This window comes from Acromyrmex echinatior, chromosome 19, assembly GCF_024713525.1.
Source record: "Acromyrmex echinatior isolate Ae372 chromosome 19, ASM2471352v2, whole genome shotgun sequence".
In the NCBI taxonomy this organism is placed as follows: domain Eukaryota; kingdom Metazoa; phylum Arthropoda; class Insecta; order Hymenoptera; family Formicidae; genus Acromyrmex; species Acromyrmex echinatior.
This window is the reverse complement of record NC_141870.1, coordinates 4,190,821-4,213,723: the sequence shown is the minus strand read 5'-3', so window position 1 is coordinate 4,213,723 and position 22,903 is coordinate 4,190,821. Positions and strand designations below refer to the sequence as shown.

The window sequence follows — 22,903 nt, the reverse complement described above, 5'->3', positions numbered from 1 at the left end:
TAGTTGTGATACAATATTGTATATAATATGCACTTCAGTAAAATTAATCAAACTTCTTTTATACTTTATTGTAGTTTTATTAATAAATGAGAGATTTACATTAAAATTCTTCGAAATACAATGTTGTTACACGACTACCATATTTTCAGGTAAACTCTAAGTAAAAATTCTCTCCGTGTTGTTATAGCAAATGAGCAATATATATTGCATAACATTCTAATCAAGTAATTATATCATTTTTATAATAATATACACTGGGAAAAATGTTTTGTAACTTATATGTAACTTACAGAAACTTTCTTACATTTTAATTTAAATGTTTTGCTCTAATTAAATTTTGATTAAAACAACAGAATTTTTAAATTAAAAAATAAGAAAATTTTTGTAAGTCACATATCATACAAAATATTTGTCAGTATATGATACAAAATTTCGTTTCTACAAGTTTCAACTCCTTTCACGAAAGAAAACGCTCCCACAACTCACAAGACTGGAAGTTAGTAGAGGCGAGGGCAGAAGTTCGGGCGCGACAGATGCGTCTTAAAATACAGAGCAACACGATTAACTGGATTATAAATATATACTGACGTCCGTCTAGAAAAGAGAGGCAAATCGATAGTTGGCGACTCGCCAAGATTCTCCGTAAAGTACTGCGCGTGTACGGGCAATTAAGGGAACGCTCGATAAATCGCGAACGCGTACATGGTACATCGAGAAGAACAAGTTTTCGGACATGGTATGTAACGGCGTAACGGCGTAACGTAAACGTAATGACAAAACGTTAACGGGAATGGTGGCGGAGGTTGTTAACATCGGGCACGGGCAAATATGTTTTTATCGTCTTGCTTCTCGAGTACGGCGAGTACTTCGGCGGCGGGCGGGAAAGTTCCGGGGAAGTTCGCGCTGCAGTATCAATAACCAGTTTTCCGAGACGAAAAACTATCCGAGTCTCTTGGAACCGCTGGCGGATATCCTTCCAGGGATTCTCCTCCTTCCTCTGGCGTAGGAACTGTGGAGCTTCCCTCGCAAGCTTTTCTTATACGGCCGCTCGCGCACGAACGGGAGAGGAAACAAAATAACGAATGGTACTAATAGAGCGTTCTTGGTCTCCAGAAAACTTTTCTACTGTGCCGCTGCAGAGCGCTGTAGCCACGGTATTGGTCGAGCAGTGCGTCGTAAATCAAAAGTTTCTCACCTACAGAAAGAGAGAACGCGACTATGTATATAACGTTACTGTGCGCAATAACTGTGTTCTCTGGCGCTTTTTTTTTTACCGGTGCAACAAAAATTCAAACAAACGATACTAAATTAAGAAGTTTCATGAAGCTGGTGATGATCACTACAAAGTAGCTAACATAATCATTGAGAACGAAACGCAGTATAATAAAATTACAAGTTTCACATAAATATATAGAGTCTCCATCTCAATATAAACACAACAATAAAAATATATAAATAAATAATTTTTGCAATATCATACGACAAATGTTCGAGCTTGCATAATTCTTTTTTAAAAATTCGATATGCGTGGAACGTAAAGTGATAAAATGCAGAGATTAAAGCGCACAACGGTAAATTTACTCTTAATTATAATGCATCTGCTCGTATAACAGAACGGTGAAGGGAATCAAATGAAGAGAAAATCGAAGTACCATCTTCAGAATTTCCCACCGGTATTCCCGCGACTCAACGTTCTCGGTTTCTCAGGTCTTGAGTGTGCTTTCGAGAAGCGATGCACTCATGGCATACTAAAACGCCTCACTCAATCAGTTCAGCTTTACGCAAAGCGGCATTTCTAGGACGCTCGTCCTTAGATCTGTAATTTGCGCGATGCCCTCAAAGCCGGGCTCAGCTGTCTCTGTCTACTTTAACGATTTCAAGTACATCTAACCGGACATTCCTTTGGCCGCTTACGGCCCGTAAGACTTATCGACAAACGCTATACTCAACGTTCACGCACAGAAGGGTGTATCTACACTGTATCGGAAAACGATTTCTAAGGATCCTTTATACTAAAGATCCTTTATATTGCCTGCAATGTTGACGAGAATTACCTCGTAATGAATAATCAAGATGAGCATCATTACAACTACTATTAACATTTGAGAAGATTACAGAAGTAAATAATTCACGTAAAGTTAACTAAAAACAATCCAAGAGAGCTTCCACTTAAAAAGAGCCGTAATTATAAGCCTTTAAGCATTATGATGTTCTGAGACGCCAAAAAGTCATTTTGAAGTTACGATATTTAATTACTCCGGATACAGACGATCTTACTGATAAATTTGTAACTCGTGTTAATTGATTAATGGAATCGCGACTTTGACGGTAGTAAAGTAATTGGGAAAGGATCCAAGGCCTCAGGCAGAACGCCTTGAGCAGCAATGGCCACTTAGCCACATTGCAACAGGCATTAGCGGTAACGAAGTTAACGAGAGCTCGGTTAAACCGATTTAGAGGGCACGAAGACATGCCAGGGGGCGAGAAGCCTAAAATCCGACGGTCTTCAGCTAAGCCTGTCTCCTTGTTGGAATTAGTAACTTCTACAGTGATCTTCCTTCATCATCTTTACTTTCCCTTTGTACTGAGCGGTTTCTTAAACTAAAAAATCTTTGGTAAATAATCTTTTCGCGATAATATTAAAGATGTGTCCATATGACATTAGGAAAACTGTATTCTTAAGATTCAACAAATCTTTTGATTGCACATCTATATATTATAGCTATCCATGCATGGTTCAATTCAACAGTTACCTCTACTTTCTGTATGTCTGGATATATATTATTGAATGCAACCCTCATTGAATGTCTGTTGATGTTTGCATAGAGATATGACTCGTTGAAACTAGATAGCCCAAGTTTTTAATTTGCTCGATTCTGATTCTTCGTCTAGTGGATACGAGGAACCTCTCCGATTTCAATTTCGCCACGAAGAATCCCCCTCGACTCAACCCGTTATAGAAATGCCGGACAAGAGGGAGTCCTCGAGTGCACTCGAGACTGAAGGACGCTCAGGATCAATATTTATAATCTAGATTCTAGATGATCAGAGGTCTGCACCGTCCATGCCAAAATGTACTAAACAAGGCCCGCAGTCAGTTTTATCACGTTGGAAATTTTTTAGATTGCCACACTACAAGTGAAGATCGCATCACTAAAATGCACAAATTACGACGTAAAATTTCTTACGTGTCTTCACATATCAAATTATATATAACTTATAGACAGTGAAAACTGACATTTTATTCAATTCCTTATCGGAAACGCTGTTTTTATCGTTAGACTTAACCGTTTAAAGCTGCCGACGGCGAGAAATGATCAGCTTTGCTCTCTGAGAACACGCAGGTCCCATTAACGGAATCACAGGGGCATCGGGCCAGAGCAGCTTGCACACCGTGCACTCGCGATCACCGTGCTAACATGCCTCCAAACGAGCTTCCTCGAGAGCTTTTTATTTTGTAAGGAACGAAGGAAGAAAAGGTGGCTCTAGCTCGTTAGCCACGATTACAGTGGAAACTACGGCGGGAACACCGATCACCGTTATCCACCGCTATCTGCGAACAGGCATGATGGTAGCCTCTGTGGAATTTGCGAGTAGCCGATAGTTGACTAAGATGTTCTATCTACCAGCAATTTCACCCAGACGCGGACAATCGGCTAGATACTCGGTAGTTCGATGGTTTCGACGGCGATCGCGTACGTTCATCATGGCAAAGAAGACGGCGAATAAGCGGTTCAATAGCTCAAACCCTTTGAAGTTTCTAAAAGCTATCTCGAGCGTGACGAGATAGCTTTTAGAGGAACAACCTTTGTGGCTCAAAATACAAATCCGCGATATAGAAAAACTCTAAAAGGTGCAATGGAGGAAATAAAAAGTTTCTATCTTTAATAATGTAAATTAATTAAAATACAACTGCATTAATTCATTTAAGCAATTTACATAGGATTGTAATTTCTTTCTTAAAAATAAATAGCGTTGTGATGCTATTCCGTATTTATAATTTTTATTGTTAAAAGAATGCTTCAATAATAGAACGATTAAACATTTTTAGCTGTCAATATTAGTCGAACAATCAGCTAAAAACGACAATATCAGCTAATATCAGTCAAAAAATTTATAGGGTAACTCCGGTATATGTATACGCCGCACCTATCAAAAACTTAATTTATTAAGTATTATTTACTATGTTTATAGTAAACGAACTAAATACAATATAAAAAATTTAATTCAATTTTTTTTTAATGCTATGATCTTATTAAATTTGAAAATAAATGTTATAAAATTATTATGATTTTACAAAAAAATCAAGGCAAACAGAAAAATGAAATAACTTTTAAACTAATAAGAGAATTGTTTTCATGTTTTAAACAAATACTCAGACATAACAATAAAATAATTAACGAAATTTCTATATTTATGATAATGCTCTCAATTGTGACACATATACCTGTAATTGCAAAAATCAAATATTCTAAATACTTCAAATTTTTTTATGACAATAAAAACGTCATTGTTAATTAAAATATTATCATTCCCATCATATCTTTTTCATTTAATCACACTTAACTGTCTATAATATTACATCAGCATAAGAGTCCCGTGACTTACGCAAACAGAAACTTTGTTGCTAAGATCTTGAAGTGTACGTCGTTATACGATCCTGCGTCCCCATCTGAGGGTTGTCTTTCGTTCAAATCGGGGTAGACTGGCTTTTTCACTAATGAACCGAGGGTGTAAGGAATGTTTCGAAAGGGCAGATCTTTTTTTTTCTTTTTGATCTTATTTAGAGAACGGGATTCGGACCCCTATCTTTTATAGAGAAAGTAGCGTCTTGTCAAATGATACGAAAAACAATGTCGAATATTTTATCACACTGAAAAAAAATGTACCATATCTTAATAAATATTTCTTTGAATATTTGTAAGTATATAAACATTTACTGAATATTAACACACTGAAAAAAATATCTTAATTTCAAAAAAATATTTCTTTGCTTATTAAAAAAAATTATTTCTTTGGATCAATGAAAATTTCCTTGAAAATAAGATATTGTACATATATGTATTTAATACAAGAATTATTAATTTAACTATCATTTTTTTTTCATTGAATAAATATTTATTTACTGTAAATAAATTTATTGTAAATAAATGTTTACTTACAAATATTTAAAAAATATTTAAAATATATATACAATATATATGTATATATAGTAAACTTTTTTCAGTGTAGAAATTATTTACAACAAAATATGTATCTTTGAATTGTAAAATTTAAAATTATTAGAACAAATCAACATTATATTAGAAAAATTTACAAAGAAAACAAAGAAAAATTTAACAATACCCAAATCGATAAAAATTTACGATGTTTCCAATGTCATACATTCCTATACATTCTTGTGAACCTTAGTTTGTTCGCGAACATTCAGTTTTATCCATTCTTCGCATTGGAACTTTTTTAATTTCCGCCCGCAAGAGCTGAAAAAATGTTCGCGCAAAAATCCCTGCAATATTTACTCACATCTCCCACCTCTTTCTCGTTTTATTCGTGAATTTCGTAACTCAATCTACCCAGCGCGTTCGAGTTCGCCTCCACACGGCCATCGACCTCGAAAGTCTCTAAATCAATACCAATAATTCTTCCAATTGTTCTTTTTCCTTCGCTTCCAGTGATTATTTCGGCCTAACTGATACGAATGCACGGGAATGTTTCGACATTTTTACACGACGTGTGGTATTTTAACCGCGCTTAAAACCACCGACGAGAACTTAATGCTGTCAAAGGTCTGTAACGTTCCCAGTTTTAAGCCACCCACGACGACGTGATAATCGAGTGTGCTACGCTTTTAGCTATAATGGACAAGTACACGCGTCGCTAGGAGTGCGCTAAAGAGAATCGAGCGGAAAGGGAGCAACGCAGCTCGCAACGCAAAAGGGGCTGCGAGTGAGGGAGGTAGAACGCGTACCACGACGAACAACTGCGTGGTAACTGAATTACTTGGTACATCACGCTTACTGGTTCGATGATGCGATTTCACGACAATCCAGAGCGGCGAACGGCGACGGCGACGACAACGACGCAACGGCAAGTGAATTTTCATCGCTGCTAAAAGCGACACTTAATCAATGCTTCAAAGACCTATGATGTTAAAAAGAAACCGCGCGATTATCCTGTTTTAAAATATTATCGGAGCATAATATTTAACAATTCCATCTATTTATACAATTTTATCTGTTTTTATCTATCTATTTTTATATATCTACATATTTTTAATGAGCTACATATGTAAGTAATATGAATGCAACATATAACTATTTGCACAGGTGATGCAATTTTCTGTTAAATAACAAAATTAATGTATAGACGAGAACACATGTGGCTACTGATAAATGCAGTCAAGTTTCAAATAATTGTGTAACTTTACACTTCTGTATAAAACATTTAGTTTCACTGATGCGTTGTTAATTTTGGCCGTAGGAAATTTCGTTCGGGGCCATTTGTCTCGGAACATCTGCTGTACTTTTGAGGCAAAAGTTGCTTCTCCGATCATATCAAACATTTACGCGAAACAACTGCGTGTAACACCGAATAGGATTTCTGTCCTGAGAAAATAAATTTACAATTTAAGCTATTAATCTTACCGACCTGCGCTATTCATCTTGATCATTAAGCACATATTGCTACTGACACATGTATACGTTTTCACTATTTTCCTTTCAATAGACTTTTATTTATCCGTCTATATAACTTCGCGGATAAGAAAAAGCGGCGGCAAGTGAAGATAAACCGACACTATGTCTTTTTGCCGAGTACTCTGAGCGGGGAAATACAAGAGTATCGCGGAAAGAAAAATAATTACAGTTCCGATCTTCTAGTTCCCCGGAGAATTACTACGCGGTCGGCGGAACGAATGACTGAGAATAGAAATGCGCGAGAGTAAGAACTGGAAGAAATGAAATTTATTTGCAACTATGCGGTGAACCTTAATTGTAAATTCGTTCTAACAGATGATAGTAAAAGATGCAAACATGTAAGCAAAAAGCCAACAAAAAATCAAACCGACAGATGTTTCTGACATCCTTCTTTTCAACGCCATTAAAAGAATATACATAAAAATAAACGTGAAAATGCATCATTATTAAATTAAAATAGAAATTATATTAAGAAAGATACAATGAAAATATATTATATTTTTCTGCAACATCTGAAATATTTTCATTCGAAAATCGACGATACTGCGAGTTTGACAGATTTAACTGTCACCAATCTCATATCTTCTTTGCTTGTTTGTTATTCTATGTCTTTTCATTTTTCGCCACTTTTCTGTCCACTGATACTTCTTCTCCCCCCCCCCTCTCTCTCTCTCTGCTTTTTCCCAAAGCTGATTGCGCTGGGAATATAATTTGATTGCTTCGGTGCTCTGGTCTCAATAGACGCGGTAATCCTAGCCTCGCGGCTTAATGAAAAAGTATTATTGGCTATTCTTCTTCTAGAGCGACTCCGCTGATCCCGCAGAGCCCGAAATTGTACCTTTGCGTTATACGACACGAAAAAAAAGAACATTAAACGATGAGGAATAGCACTCATTGAATGCAATGTCCCACGTTGTGTACCCACTCTGGGTATTTTGAAAAACCTTGTATAATATCTAAAGCGATAAAGCTTCTCTTAGTTATAGGAAGTAATGAAGTATGAAATGAATTTTGGAGAATGGTGGCAACATTACTCTTTTTGCATTTATAATTATTATAAATGAAGATTGGTGAGAAATGGCTGATTAATCTTCCAACGCTATTTATCAACTTGTCAGAGGATCGTTAAATAAATGAATAATTCTGTTCACCACCATTATTTCTTCATACTATTTTCATTCGTAATATAATTATGTTCCTAATCGCAAACATTTTCATAATAGTCCTGTTATATTAAATCTTTATCATAAATGATTTTTACGACCGACTGCTGCCGACCAAAGGTTATTATTTAAGCATTATTAGTATATTAATAAGTAGAGGAAAATTGCCAATAATGATGTAGATCTCCTAAAAAAACATTCCCTTGTTTCTTGACTAAACATTGCGATATTAATCCGAAAACACGGTAGTGTCTCGGCGTAACTAATAAAAGTATACATGATCTATTTAGATTTTTGCACTGGAAAGAGTGATTGCATTAATTGATATTCTGATGAAAAATGGAAATCAAAATTTGTTGATTGAATCTATTATAATTCTAGTTGAGATAACAGAATTCTGGTTAATATCATCTGATTCGTCTATTTTCAAACAAAAATTTTTCTTAGTATAAATTTTTGTTTTACATGAAGGGAAAGGATTGTAGAAACTATCACATACTACATTCACCTGTAGGCATTTTGTACAGATGACTCCAGTGAAAGAAAAAAATATAGGAATATGTGATGTGGCATTACTGTATTAGTTTTGGGATTCATTTTGTTAGACGCCCATTTTCGCTTATTATTATATATTGCAAAATTATTGCAAAATTGCAATATTATAAAAATTGGTACAGCAATTAATAGAAAACACTTTCTAATTTATATTTATGTTCCTAAAATTTTATTTTTAACTCTTGTTTAAGAAATACAATCCAAAAACAAAATAATATAAGAATATCAGCGACTTTTCACTGTATTTTATTTGTAAGAATCTAAATCAGAAAATAGAAAGCAAAATTTTTATATTTGACAAAAAAATAGTAAAGTATTCTTGAATTGTTATAAAAATTAAGATTCCCTCTCCGAGTGAATTTTGAAACAATAGGGTAAACACAATAAAAAAGACGGATACTTATTATTGTGCAATGCGTTTGTATTAATTAATGCACCATTAGATTGTAAATTAACCCGATTAATTTGTGTCGAATAAACCTCCCTTTGTTTTCTCAATTCGATAGCTTGAACTTCCATCAGTCTCCTCGTCTCATTCTTTTCCTCTTCGAATTTCTGCCGACCTTCGTTAAAGCTTTCTTCGTCGGAGCATCTTATTCCGCTCTTCGACCTATCGCTTCGATGCTGCTTCGTTAGTGAAAAGATTCCTACCAAAGGATTCAATGTACTTTAAAAATATTAAAGCGTACACACATACACACAAACGCGCGCGCGCACAAACACACACACACACACATATACACACTCCCTAAACGAGACATTTGTCCTTTGTTATATTTTTGTAAGCAGCTCTCAAAGGTCCCTTCTTGAAAACGAGATTTCGGATGCCTTTCATCGGACTCGATAAAATGAAAAAAAAAAAAAGATCATTATTATATTACGCGCGGCTTTCCATAATTATATAAAATATAAATACGTCTACGTGAGCGCGTAATACCCGCTTATAACTCTTTTACATGAAATACAGCATTTGCATAAAAGTAAACTTATAATTATATATGTAAATTCGAAATTCCACAAAGGTGATTTAAACTTGCATGAATATTTTTCCTGAGACCACGTTTTCAATCATAATCATGATAACATTTTCAATTGCTGTCATCTCGAAAAACATCTTATTTCTCTGGATATATATTTCAAAAAAATGCAATATCATACATACAATATCACACACAATATAAAAAAACGATAATATGGTCGGATTGTCAGTCTAATATCTTGTATAGCGAACAAGCAATGAAAAGATCGTCGAAATAGCCATGAAAAATTACGGTCACTTCGCTCGATAGCAAAAGTAGCTCGCAGATTTCCCCGCAGGGCTGTGAGCAAGAAAATGGAATATCTGGTCTGACGAGCTAAGCCAATAAATCATCGTCCGCTATCAAGTATCGTTGTAGTGGCGTCTCCTCCATCGTTACGGGAAGAATCGCGAATTCCTTGCAATCTTAAACGGTGCGATAACAGCTCAAGAACCGCGAAATAAGTCAGACGTTTACGTCTCGTCCGTCTCTCGTGGCGTCTCTATTGCGGAAGTGAGTCGGAAAAGAACGTGCAGTCAACAGGGCCGTAAACTTATCAGTGATACGCCGAGGTACAAGAAGCAGAATCGTCTTTATACTCTTCCATTACCGCGCCTCATTCATACCATGAATATCATAAATCTCTTTATATGTTCGAGTTTATTTCGTCTCTTATCGTTGTCTCATATAATTTGTTAATGATGCAGTAAACGCGACCTGCATAATAGGTGCTCGCCCGTAAAATAGACTCATTTCTGCTTTCGTCGCGTTTAACACCGAAAGGATGTTATCGTATCTCCTATATTACGCTGATTAACTGATAAAAACTGATATCTTGTATCCAATTAAAAAGAAGAAATTCATCATAAAGTTCTACAATACTCATTTCTTTTATATAAACGACCTCGGCGACTATAATCGGAATAATAAGTTTGCTTGACTTTTTGACAATTTTATTGCGACAATAAAACAAATCATTTACTTTTAATTTTGTGATAACATTTTATTAATCATTTTTCTGTATAAATAATGTTTACGCAATATTGTTTTCCACGAGAAAACCATTTAAGCAGATAGAACTCGTAACATGAGTAGACTGCCTCTCATCAGTCCGAAATATCCTGACTACCCTTACGTGCCCAAGGGCAGTCAGCTCGAGTATGATTCATCCCCCGATTTGTTATTTTCACATTAACCAACTTCCTCTCTTCATCCTCTCGTGGGGATTCCTTTTTGACTGCGCAGATACGACGAATGTGGTCGATAGATGGAATGCCATTACCCAGCTGTTGGCGTTAATGTCTTGTTTATGTGAAGGAGCTAGTCATTGGGGCGCATCTATCAATTTACTTCTAACAGATACATGATACGATGGCATGCTCTTGGCTGCATCTAATATTATACGTATCATGAGATTTATCATTCTAATCTTTTCTCTTCGCTCCATCTTTTGACAATCGATATTAACTCGATATCACAATTACAAAATTAAATTACGATTAATATAGAAAAAGTTCTTAAGTCATATACAGCATTCCTTGATAGCAAACGATGCGCATTAATTTCTTTGCGTTCCTCATCAACTACGTAAATTTAATTAATCGTTATATTTCTGCCGTACACGGGAAAAGCGACAGTCGCGCCGTTATACTACTATTGCGTAATCGCTAATAGCATACCCGAGGCAGCATCCAAGTCATAGAATAAGAGGAATGAGATAACGTTTCCTCGTCTACCATGAAATTCAAAGAGAGTGAAACGCCATGCGCTCATTTAATATGCGTAATCTTATTTGCGATAAGTATCCCTCGCTCGCATAATTCGGTCCAAAAGATAAGTATAATTGCAACTTCATTTCCTTTTACTTTCAAGAACTCGTTTAATATTACATATTCAGTGTAACGCTTTTGAGCTAACAATTAAATAGCCGTTTGGTATTTTCATTATCCACTGTTTGTACTGTCAATTCAGTACAATTTTTCAAATATTCTTCAACTGTACGTCATCCCCAAGGAAAAGAGAGAACGTTTCGCAGCAACTTCTTGCTCTGTGCAATTTATCATGCATACGAGAGTATTGTAGCGGATATCCCTTAAGGTTACGATGCCCTACGGTACATGTACGAACATTTAATGCTCGACGTCACTATAAAAGCGACGGTTGCACTTGTACGTGGTGCACGTGCCGACCGACGACGAGCGTGTTAAATCGTAATAGGCGTAAAATTGTACGCCAAGCTACGCAAGTGCACGAGAAACGAAAAAGAGAAAACGAAAGTCACCGGTTCCTTCTAGTAATGTAAGAACACTGGCTCGAAGACAAAAAATGCTTAATCGGAAAGACAAATTTGCCGTTTTCGCTATCACTCGGCAGCAATTTAAAAAAAAAAAGAGAGAATAAAAATGTAACGTAAAAGGAGCTCTGAGATAGCCTTACATGTTGATATTTAACGAAATCAAGTATCACATGGAGATAACCGTTCTTTAAAAGAATATCTATTAATAGTCTTACATGAATAATTTTACAATGAATTTACGATAGATACGATTATATTACCTAACGTATAATCTTAATGATGAATCTGCGTCACATATCACGACGATGCCTATAACGGCGCGTATTGAGTTCAGAATCAACGAGTCCCGGTGTCCTTATTGTCAGTCACGTGGCTATATGAGATTCCTCGGATCGCAATCTCATCTTATTTCCGCGGGAGGAAGGGCAAGGGATGGAACGTACATACATACATAAGGGGGATCGTCAACTCACCGAACGTATAGAGATAGGGAGAGATATAGAGAGGAAGGGAAAGAGAGAAAAATTCACGAGCATTATTCGAGCACATGTGACGTAATAAAAATGCACATTTAGCTATCATATATATATATATATGCGACGCGAATTCACAATAATTGAAATATATGCATATATGTGTTGGATTAGCGTGAGAATAATTTGCATTCGAAGCACTCAATCTCACCTTGTGCGAGATATCGAAGGTTTCCTGTTTATCAACATACCTTTGAGAAAATGATTAATTATAGTGATGAATACAATTGATCAAGTTTAACACGTTGATGCATTGATCAAGTACTCAACATCACACGACTCGATTAAATTTTTATCGTCTAATTTGTAATTCTTCGTACCACAGACTATTAGGTGTTGGAATTAATTCGTAGCGTTTTTAATGAAAGAATGTTATTTATTTCACATGAGCATTAAAAAATACATTAATGAAAGTACTTCCCATCACTTGTAAAACGCTACGAATTAATTCCAACACCTAATATTTATGTTTGCTTAGCTGCCCCCCCTCCCTACCTATTTAAAATATTAATGAAAAAATTATATAATAATGCGCTAATTATACGCTCTCAAAATCCGTAAAACAAATTTTTTTTTTTTTTTAGCTAAATAACATGAGCGCAAAAAATTTTTCTGCGGATTATTATATAATTTAAGCGCATTACTATATAATTTATTCTATATATTTATTAAGATTTGATTAAGTGGGGAGGGGGAGGCAACTAGGCCCTAAACTTATTTTATGTATGTGCTTTAGGATTGTCGGTCTCCATAATCGACGTCTCGATATCGCGTAAAGTGAAAGGAAATCATTACGTTGACGTATTTATTAGTGTTCACTCTCGCGCGTATTACACTCTAAATTTCTTACAGTGAAATCTCACTCCAAGAAAGTGAAAATACAATCACCCTTGAAAAAAAAATAAAAATATTTCACTTCTTGAAAAAGAGTTTAATGTGAATTTTCACTTCAAAGAAGCGAAATCTCACTCCAAAAAATTGAAATTTCATTCTAAAAAGAGTAAAAATCTCTTTTTTAAAGAAGTGAAATATTTTCACTTTTTTTCAAGAATGGTTGCATTTTCTCTTGGAGTGAAATTGCACTGAAAGAAATTTAGAGTGTATTATATTACGAAATATACTGATATGATCAAATTAACCATAATTACACTTAAAAAAAGAAGTGTTTAATTTTAAATTATTAAAATATTATATTTTATTCTTGTTCTTTAAACACATTTAAAAATATTTTAGTTTTAAACTTTTTCAATAAAAAAACACTATATGTTTGGATTCAAAATATTAAAGTTTAACATTACGATTAAAATTAAAATATTTTTATCATTAAACAATTGTTTTGCAAAGGTGTTTTAAACGTAAACATTTTAAACAATGTATCCATATTTTACATCTTTTTACAATGCATCCGTATCCTGATAACTATGTCATAGAAATTATATATATAATCAAAGCGGATGAAGGCAATTAGATAACAATTTGATACTGTCATAATTACCGAATATCGGTCATGAAGCGAAGATTCCAGGAGCATAGCAATTTCCAGTGAGAATAAAGCGATTTATCACATCGGGCTCTATATATAACACCGAAATTCGCAGTAATATTCAGACTCGGGAGCGCACCGGGCCGAGAGAGTTACGTAATTCTCTTCGTTCCTCGCAATCATGGTCGAGATTGTAATCGTGTCGTTACACGCGGTAAGGCCATCCGTTTCACGGTGCCGAGCTTCAAGAAAAAGTCTTCAAGCGATAGCACGGCTAATCAGAATCCGGAGACGCGGTAAGTGGAAAGAACCGACCGCTTAGACACGCTTTTGAAGTCCCAGCGAAGCGTAAAGTAATCCGGCACCGTACGCGAGTTCCCAAGGTATCACCTCGAATCGTTCCTACGACGTCGAGGCGGGAGAGATTATTAATTGTAATTAAATTCAGAGAGCCGGATGAGAGAGAGCCGGTGCGGTTTAAGCGGCTAATTCGCAGCCCATCGTGCTGCTGTACTCTTACAGACCCTCGTACTTTACGCCCGCTAAAAAAATTATCTTCAGCCACAGCGCTCTGTCTAACGGATTTAGCGAGCCGCTGTGGGTCTTTGAAACTTTTAACGAAACGAGACTTAATAAGGAGCGGCTTAACGGTTACTTTATCAAAGGATACATGTGTGCTGTATGTGCTTTTCTAGCAGCTATACTTACAAAAATAAATATTAAAAAAAAAACAATATCGCGATTGTTTAACTTTTAAGTAGGTAAGTAGAATACTGAGAACATCCCAAACAAATTTTATTTTTATAGTTATATTTTTCAATAGTATTATAGAGTTAAATTTACATTATTTAAATTTTCATGGGATAAAGGAATATAAAAATAATTAACTTTAAGACTCCAGGGCAATTCTTTTTATTTTCCTTTTCTAGAACAAGGTTTGTAAGATAACTATGTGTAGAGTTTACGTACTTAAAAGTTAAAAAGGTTAAAGAAATTATTTTTTTTAGTTATTATATAATATATATATTATATATATATATATATATATAATATAATAACTATATATATATACGAGTATATATATATAGTTATTATATTATATATATATATATATATATATATACATATATATATACTCGAGGCCGTATGACTTCGTTCATTATTCATTTATTTATTATAACTGACTTCAATAGGAGAATCGCAAATATTTCAATCATAATTTCTACGAACAAAATAAGCATTCGCATTTTCTCTATAAAATTTTTCTCTCCACTCTGTCTTTTTGCCGGCCACGGCAATTTCATTGTAACCATGATATACTGACGACCTTGCCCATCCAAAACAAGCGGCAATCACGACTGCGGTTAATAATTTGATGCCACAAAACCATACTCGAGAGAGCGCGACAGGCGAAACATCGGGATGCTGCGGTCGCGACGTAAAACCGCGAGCTGAATAAAATCCGACGCCGCAGCAGCGCGAGCGGCCGAAATATCGTCCGGTTTTCCTATGTCGCTGACGTGCGCGCGAAAGCAAGTTCAAATGAATTAATCGTATACCTAACTGCGTACGATAAAATATGTATATTTCTTTGTTCCTTACGTTCCTTGCGTTTCAAGTGATTATTTAAACGCAATGTATTATATAATAGAGTAGATTTTAAAGTGAATCGGATCAATATATCATTTGGAAATGATTATCGTTAAAATTTTGTAATTTTTTTGTTTCAAACATATTCATTAACTCTGATTATTAATATTCTTATAAAGATGTTTACTGGTATCAAGAATTATTAAATTGCTCGTCAATTTAATAAGTGGTATTACTACTCCGGTTCTGCTTACGATTATACGTTTCAACATTGAAAAAGATTTCAGCGCGATATAAGATATAAGCGTCGAATTATAGTGCATTATTTTTTTTTGCAGAATCAGATATATATATATAAATTCACATAAAAATATTTAAGCGAGATCCTTTAATCCAAGAACTTTGATCGACTATAAGAATTCTGTTGATGTATATAATTCTGTTTATGATTTAAAGAATACCATGTTTATATTATATATTGTTTTATTACATAAAACCCAAGCCAAAATTATAAAAATTATATATATATATATAAGATAATTATTATATGTATAAGAGTTTATAATAAAACTAAAAAACAATTTATTTATTATTTTATTTTTTTTATTAAAAAAAAATAGAAATTTATCCGATTCGCCTCAGTCTATCCTAACACAAATCATCCAGTTGATATCATACTTTGTCATATAATTACTTATAGTTGCAAAATCTTTCTTGGCTTAACTCCAATAAAGTAAATCATTTCATACATTCTACTTTCGATCTAATCTTGAAACTTTATATTGTATACATAATGATCCGTCTAGGTATATTGAGGATTCGATGAAGGATGCCATTTTTCTTGAAATATATCTTCGCGTCACGGAACGTCGTGTCGTGAAAGTTCAATATCCTTTGTACGCGGGCCAAAACCGCGGGACATCCGCTCGAAGAAAGTTCGACGAGTCCCGATGGTAGCAGAACAATCTCAAATTTACATAAAGCGTTCGCGCATGTCTGGTGCATTACTCACGATAATCCCGAGCTACGATTGCCAGGCCGTAGAGTATGAAACCGCAGACCAAAGCCGGGACGAGATTAAGTGAAGCGAGTATGCTCCGCGCAAGGCTGAGCAAACTTATCGTTCAAGTTTTAATTCAAGCTTTTTATTTATACACATCATGAATTCTCGTATGCTGAACCGCCGCCACATTTTCCCGACATCCGCCTCGTTGATTCCCCATTCGGCATTTTAGCCCAATTTTATCTATATGATGAATTATGCATACCGCGATAGTATTCGCGCAACGAATAGAATCATTCGTATTGTAACAACGCTTTTGTAAAATTGTCTGTCATTCTCTGACGCGTCATGGAATTTTGTTCTCTTGAATTTCATGATTGTTAACACGGATTTTTAACACGGTAAAAACGTTGAAATAAATCAGTATTTCTAGAAGAGAGATAAATTAATTGTTGCGAGATATGAGAGGCAAAAAAAATTTTAAAAGACGAAATAAGATGGGACGGCTAGAAGGAAACACGCTGAGTACGAAAATCAGATTTGAGATTCGCTTAGGCCCGCAGTTCAAAATCATTGAACATAATTAAGCGTGGACGTGACAGGAGTGACGCTCGTAGTCGGCTCAAGCGACGTCGTATATTATAGAACTCTCTTCTTTTATTCTCTTTCTCTCTTTTCTTCCCTCATGCTCTATCACAGCTACTCTTCGACTCTCGCCACCTCTCTGCGGGGTAGCAGAAAGGTTAATGCAGTTACTCGTCCCCCTCTCGATCCTGCACCTCACTCCCTTTCGCACGGGACCGGCGGAAAGCGTTAGGGCTTTTCCCGTCCAGACAGGCGCTGGAGACGAGCGTTTTAGTAAAATGGCCTGAAAATGCAATTATCGGCTATAGGTGTGCAATAATGAATTGCCCGCGTTATCTACATAGACACTTTTGACCAGTCTGACGCTGACTGGCGGCACGGATTCAGCGATTTTATGTAAAATACTCGCCTCTGCCGTTCTTCGGCTCGAAATTTGAAAAATTCAAACGATGAGATATGGCTGATAGTCGCAATAGAGTCGCAAGTTAACCCGACTTACCGAGTGAGATTACGAGGACCTGGCTGAGACCTCGGGCTAGTTCCAAGGACGCCATCGTTCAAGGAAATTAATTTATGGATTAATAAGGGACCCCCTCAGGACTTAATATATTTATGCCGGTAATTCGCGCACCACCTGGTTCTGCGGCTATAAGACTCACAAACTCTCCGTTTATTACACATGTAGCCTCATAAAGCTGCATCAACTGTAAGCTAACGAATAATTCAAACTTGCTATATAAGCAAAAGTGTGTTCGACGTAACAATTTGTCAAATACATCTGAATGTCGATAATATAAATTCTATCTAAGGCATTGACAACAAATTTCATATAAAGAACTTTCACGATCAATTAATTAATCTTACGCTTACGTGAAAGGGCATAGAGTTCCTCGCAACAAATTATATTCGATCTAATCGGTAAGGTGGGCAATGTTTGGTGGAGAATAGCAAACGGAAGTGACGGTAGGTAACACTGGAACGATGTTAACGGAATTAGGTCAACGGTACTCGTCCGATTTTCAATAGCAATAGCAACTGTGCGAACAGAATTGGCGGAGAAGGACAGGTAGTGCTAGGAGATGTGGAGAAGGAGATGGAGCACTCAAAGGTGGATTCGCATAGTGCTTACCGGTTTAGTTCACAGCTCGTGGTTTCCGTCAGAGAGGATCTCGGGTGTCGGCAGAGTGAGTCCGCTGAAAGCGCATCCGTTCTCGTTGCCTGCCATCGAGCGTGTAAATAGGACGCCTTGTTTATAGTTCGACATTGAATAATCATTCGTCAAGCGAGGCCTTAACGAACCAAACAAAGGAGCGAATCGGAACGAGAAGTCGACCTCGTTTTCGTTAACTTCCAGCACTCCGGGCACCTCATATGTAAATCATTTCTCGGCATAAAGAGCGAAATAGAGAAGAAGAGATAGAGAAGCTAAATATCTCTCAAGTTTATTATTTTAGTCTTGAAATTTCCTTATTATTATTTCTTATTATTTTCATAATCCACATGAATAAATCTATCATCTTATTATTATATATAATTAATAATAAATAAACCACATGAATCAAAAATATCTTCTTATTATTAATAACATCTTATTATTAATAACAATAAATAAATCTACAAACTCAATGAAAGCTCAAAAAATCACGGATATATAAATCTTTGATTGATGAATTATTTTTTAATTAATAATAATATTGTAACAATCATATGTCCTGCCTTGTACAATTTCCTTCTTCATCTTTAATGTTTAAACTATATTTCGCAACTGATATCTTTTGCACTTATCGTTTAAACCGTGCCGTCACTGCAAACTTACTTATAATATTTCATAGAATACAAAAAGGCATTATAACGAGAATTTTATTAAGTGTCTTAGCAATATATTCTTGTTCTTATCGAATCATTGCGTCAAGCCAATTTCCTGCAGCTCAATCTACATCCATAATTCGGAGGGAGAGGGAATATATGTTTCTAGAAACTACATATGATCGAAGTACCATATCATTTCTCATTTACCCTTATTACCGCTAACGTCTTGCTATCATGGGTCCTTGAAACATGTCGCCAACCCAGCTCATAATCTGTCCTGAAGGATCGACACCAACGGGAAATGCCGCTCTTAATTAAAGGATTTCGTCGTATATCGGCTTAAACATTGATGCGGTGGGATTTTCACGCCACTTCGTCGTCTTAGTTTTCCTCGTACCAGCAACCGACAACTTACTAGATGTCACAAATTACGTCGCTATAGACTACCACAGGGAAGGTTTTCGCGGGTACGGAAAAAAGTTATATTGAGACATGACTCACGTACGATGACTCGCAACTCGAGATAAAAATATTTATCTGGGGAACAACTATATCGAGAAAGTTTATTCGTGAGACAAAAACGATGAATCATTGACAATGAATCGAGACAATTACTAATCGCGTAAGTAGTTTATGTTATTACTTCTGATAATCCTCCTTCGTTTTATGATATAGGGAGAATCTGTTCAATTATACTCGCAATTCGCAGAAGATAACAAATACGAACAGGATTTTCATGTAAATGCATGCGGTATATATGATAACAAATTGACCAGAATACGAGGCTTACAAGATTATCTATAAAGAGATCTGTTAGTCTTGATTCGCATCGATGGTAATTTGGCTATCAAAAGCGCGAGTCAAAGCGTTCTTCTGCCATTGATATTCCACCTGCATTCGTAATCGTACTCACAGAATGCTTTACATCGTATATCCATGCTTAAGTACGATCGATCGAGCTCTATCGAAACTCCGTTTTATTCTGCCAAGAGTTCATCTTCAAGATAAGAAACCTTAAGGTACGTACGACAATTGTTGCGAGAGTATAGTGGAACGATGTAAATGCAAATTCAGATGTTCGTCATAGCTATTTGACTTCATTCCATAAGATATTTCCGCAATATCAAGTATCCATGTAATTCTTCTGATGACGCATATAACGTATCATAATGCGGATGAGTGCATTTTTATGCCGTATTGAGTGGACTATATGGACTATATGTAACCGAGTTTTACACAAATGAGCTGAGATTAAAATGGTGATATACGAAAATCAGTGGACGTCATGACTCGTATCCGGTATTATCAGTATACCGTTCGCTGTTGAAAACATAATAAAAGTGTAATACGTGGAAATGCGCAGCGGATACCGGCAATGCACGAGGATAGCGTGGAAACCACCTTCTCGCTACAATAAACAGGTCACAACAAATGCTATCTGCGTTACACACAAACGTTTTTCATCGTCCTATTAAAATGCTGCACAATAACGCTCGGTCATAATTACAACTTCATGATCCTACAGTAAGGCATTTATAATGGGCATCACTAATTATTTTGCAACGCAATAAATAATCTCGACGAAATTAACGTTACTAGAAAATAATAAGCGAGCCTACTTATAACAATGAAATCAGTCTATAATGGAAAAAGAAGGAATTGTTACTGAAAAGAGAATCGATTTTCCCGTACGACAAACTCAAGAGCAGACAGATCCAGCACGATACCGCAAACGTGATAACCGGTAAACTTCCATCCGAGTTACGACGGGGTAGAGACCGGTACCAGCTTTGGACAGCCGTGGAGAGGTGCTTGATTCATGGCCATGGAGGCCTCCATCTCCACCGCGTTGTCCTCTCTTGCACGCGCGCATAAATACGTCTTCTTTGTCCTACTCTTTCATCCCACATGACTTCCTGGCCTACGTGGCAAAGGCGTGCAGACCGTTCTCCGGGGGAACGGGTTGGTTTAGCGCCGTATCTGTAGATAGCTCGATACGAGCTGGAGGATGGTAGGAGAGCCGGCTGTACATTCTGCTGCGGTCAAGCCGGTCGTCCACTCATTTGCACCCCCTTGTTCTCCCTCTATTCCAACTCGTTCTCTTTTTCCTTTTCTCTTATTCGCTCTATCCACTCTATTCTCCGGTCTCGCACCCCGCACGGTCGGACACGAGACGCGAGAAGCGTAGACAGCATTTCCGTTCTCCTTTTTCAACTGGCTGGCGCGGTCAGTCGCATAGCCGGCTCTCTCATGATGTCGACGACGGTGTGGCATCGCTGCTGCTGCTGAAGTGACATAACAAAGTGCCGCAATAAAATGGGTATTATATGGAGCCTACGATGCGCTAATGCCTATATGACAACGGCAACCTCAACGTTGCTGGCGCAGCCGTAGACCATCCGCGAATAGTACGTCTATTATTTGGTTTCACGGTAATCCTGATAATGCTATAATAATAAACGATACTATTCCAGTCGTAATGTTTCGTTGAGATCCAAAGATATGATGCAGTTGACGTCACAACGTAAATTTTGTACACTAATGCAATTTACTTTCCTCTGAATTCTCTTGTAAAATATTATACCCATACGATAAACGGATCATCATTCGGATTGCGTCGCCACTGTATGTATAAAGATCAACATTTTCGATTCGCACCGTCATTGGAATTTGTCTGAATTTACATTCAGCTGATAGTATTTGCCTTCTTGATTAAGGGAGAATAAGAATGCGCAACTTTGCAAGATATATGCGGTACAACGGTTGCAGAACGTTACCGCTATGTTCGCATTCACTCAATTCTCTCATTCCGTCATAAAGTTAGTGAGAGCTCGCCGTTGCGAAACTCGGGATTCCTTCAAGATCCTTTCGCCCTTTGTCTTAAACGGAAGTCCGCGCAAGACGTTTGTCCTTTTGGTAAATTCTCCACCGTGATGGAAGAACGTTTCGCTGCTAGAAATTGTTACTGGGAAAACGAGCACTCCGATGCACTTTCCTCGAATACAAAAGCGCGCTCGTTACCCAATTCTATGATCGCGAAAGTGGGAGTTAATAGGATTTCGCAATGTGCTAGGCGCTGCTCCGCTATTACCAAAATTGATCGCGATCGTCGTCAGTTTGAATCGCGTAGAAGCTTTATCGTTTCACCAGTCGTTAATGCACAAATGCTTCCAATTTTAACCCGCGCAGAGAATTACCTCTTTCCATTTCGCTTCCCTACATTAACAAAGCACAAATCAATTTTATTTACAAAGCTGAACGTCCAAAAGTATTTTAAAGGAAATATTACCAATATTCATCACGTGCAACGGAAATGCACGCTCTGAGCTGTGAGAAACAATTCGCTTACGTAACGAAGCTCACCGTTGCGCATATTAATTGACGCGACGTCTATACGTCGTATCACGACTACCGTAACTCGATGTTAATGTTGCAAGTTCTCGAACGAGAATATTCACGTTGAATAACACGCTCCAATTATTCTATACAGACAGTAGTTGAATAAAAATAAAATCATGGAAACATCGAACATCGCATATGTAATACCAATTTTGGAGTACCAGAATATTTGCGGTATGAAAATAATAGCCTAAAATTTTTCCCAACCATAGTATCTCATCGCTTGTAATCAATCAAGAAATGCAATTTCCTACCAAATTGTTAAATATCGATTTCGCCCAGCAAACTATTACGAAAGCAAACGCAATTTTTTTCTGTTTTAATACTTAAAATATACCCGATAAAATAATATATATCGAAAAATTAAATATACTTAAAAAATAATGTATACTTAAAAATGTACGCTTAAACAGAATAAAATGTGATTAAGTTTAAACATGATCAGCGTACAAACGTATGTTGTATTATAGTGGAATCTAATTCTAAAAAGTGACAAAGAGTGATAATTAAGCCAGTATAAAAAAGAGTAGAGACATTTTTCAATTCTTAAGAATGAAATTTCATTCTTTAGAAGTCCACTCTAAAGATTTTAGAGTATTTTAGAGTTTTTTTTTTTAGTATGTTTCATGTAAAAATGCAAACATGGAAAAACAATCTGATATTGAATTCCACGACTATGACTTATGCGAGAGATGCCTTTTAGTACAGCGGTAACCGAGTTATGAGACGCGCCGGAATAAAGTGCTTCGCAAAGTTAGTAATACTAGTTATAG

At 36.3% G+C, this 22,903-nt stretch overlaps 1 protein-coding gene and 1 long non-coding RNA gene across 2 annotated transcripts in view; one reads left to right on the top strand and one right to left on the bottom strand.

The window, feature by feature from the left end:
• Window positions 1–22,903, bottom strand: part of Sema2a (Semaphorin 2a) — a 276,914-nt gene that overhangs the window by 169,825 nt on the left and 84,186 nt on the right. The gene's annotated exons all lie outside the window — the stretch shown is intronic.
• Window positions 1–22,903, top strand: part of LOC147906651 (uncharacterized) — a 332,649-nt gene that overhangs the window by 262,557 nt on the left and 47,189 nt on the right. The gene's annotated exons all lie outside the window — the stretch shown is intronic.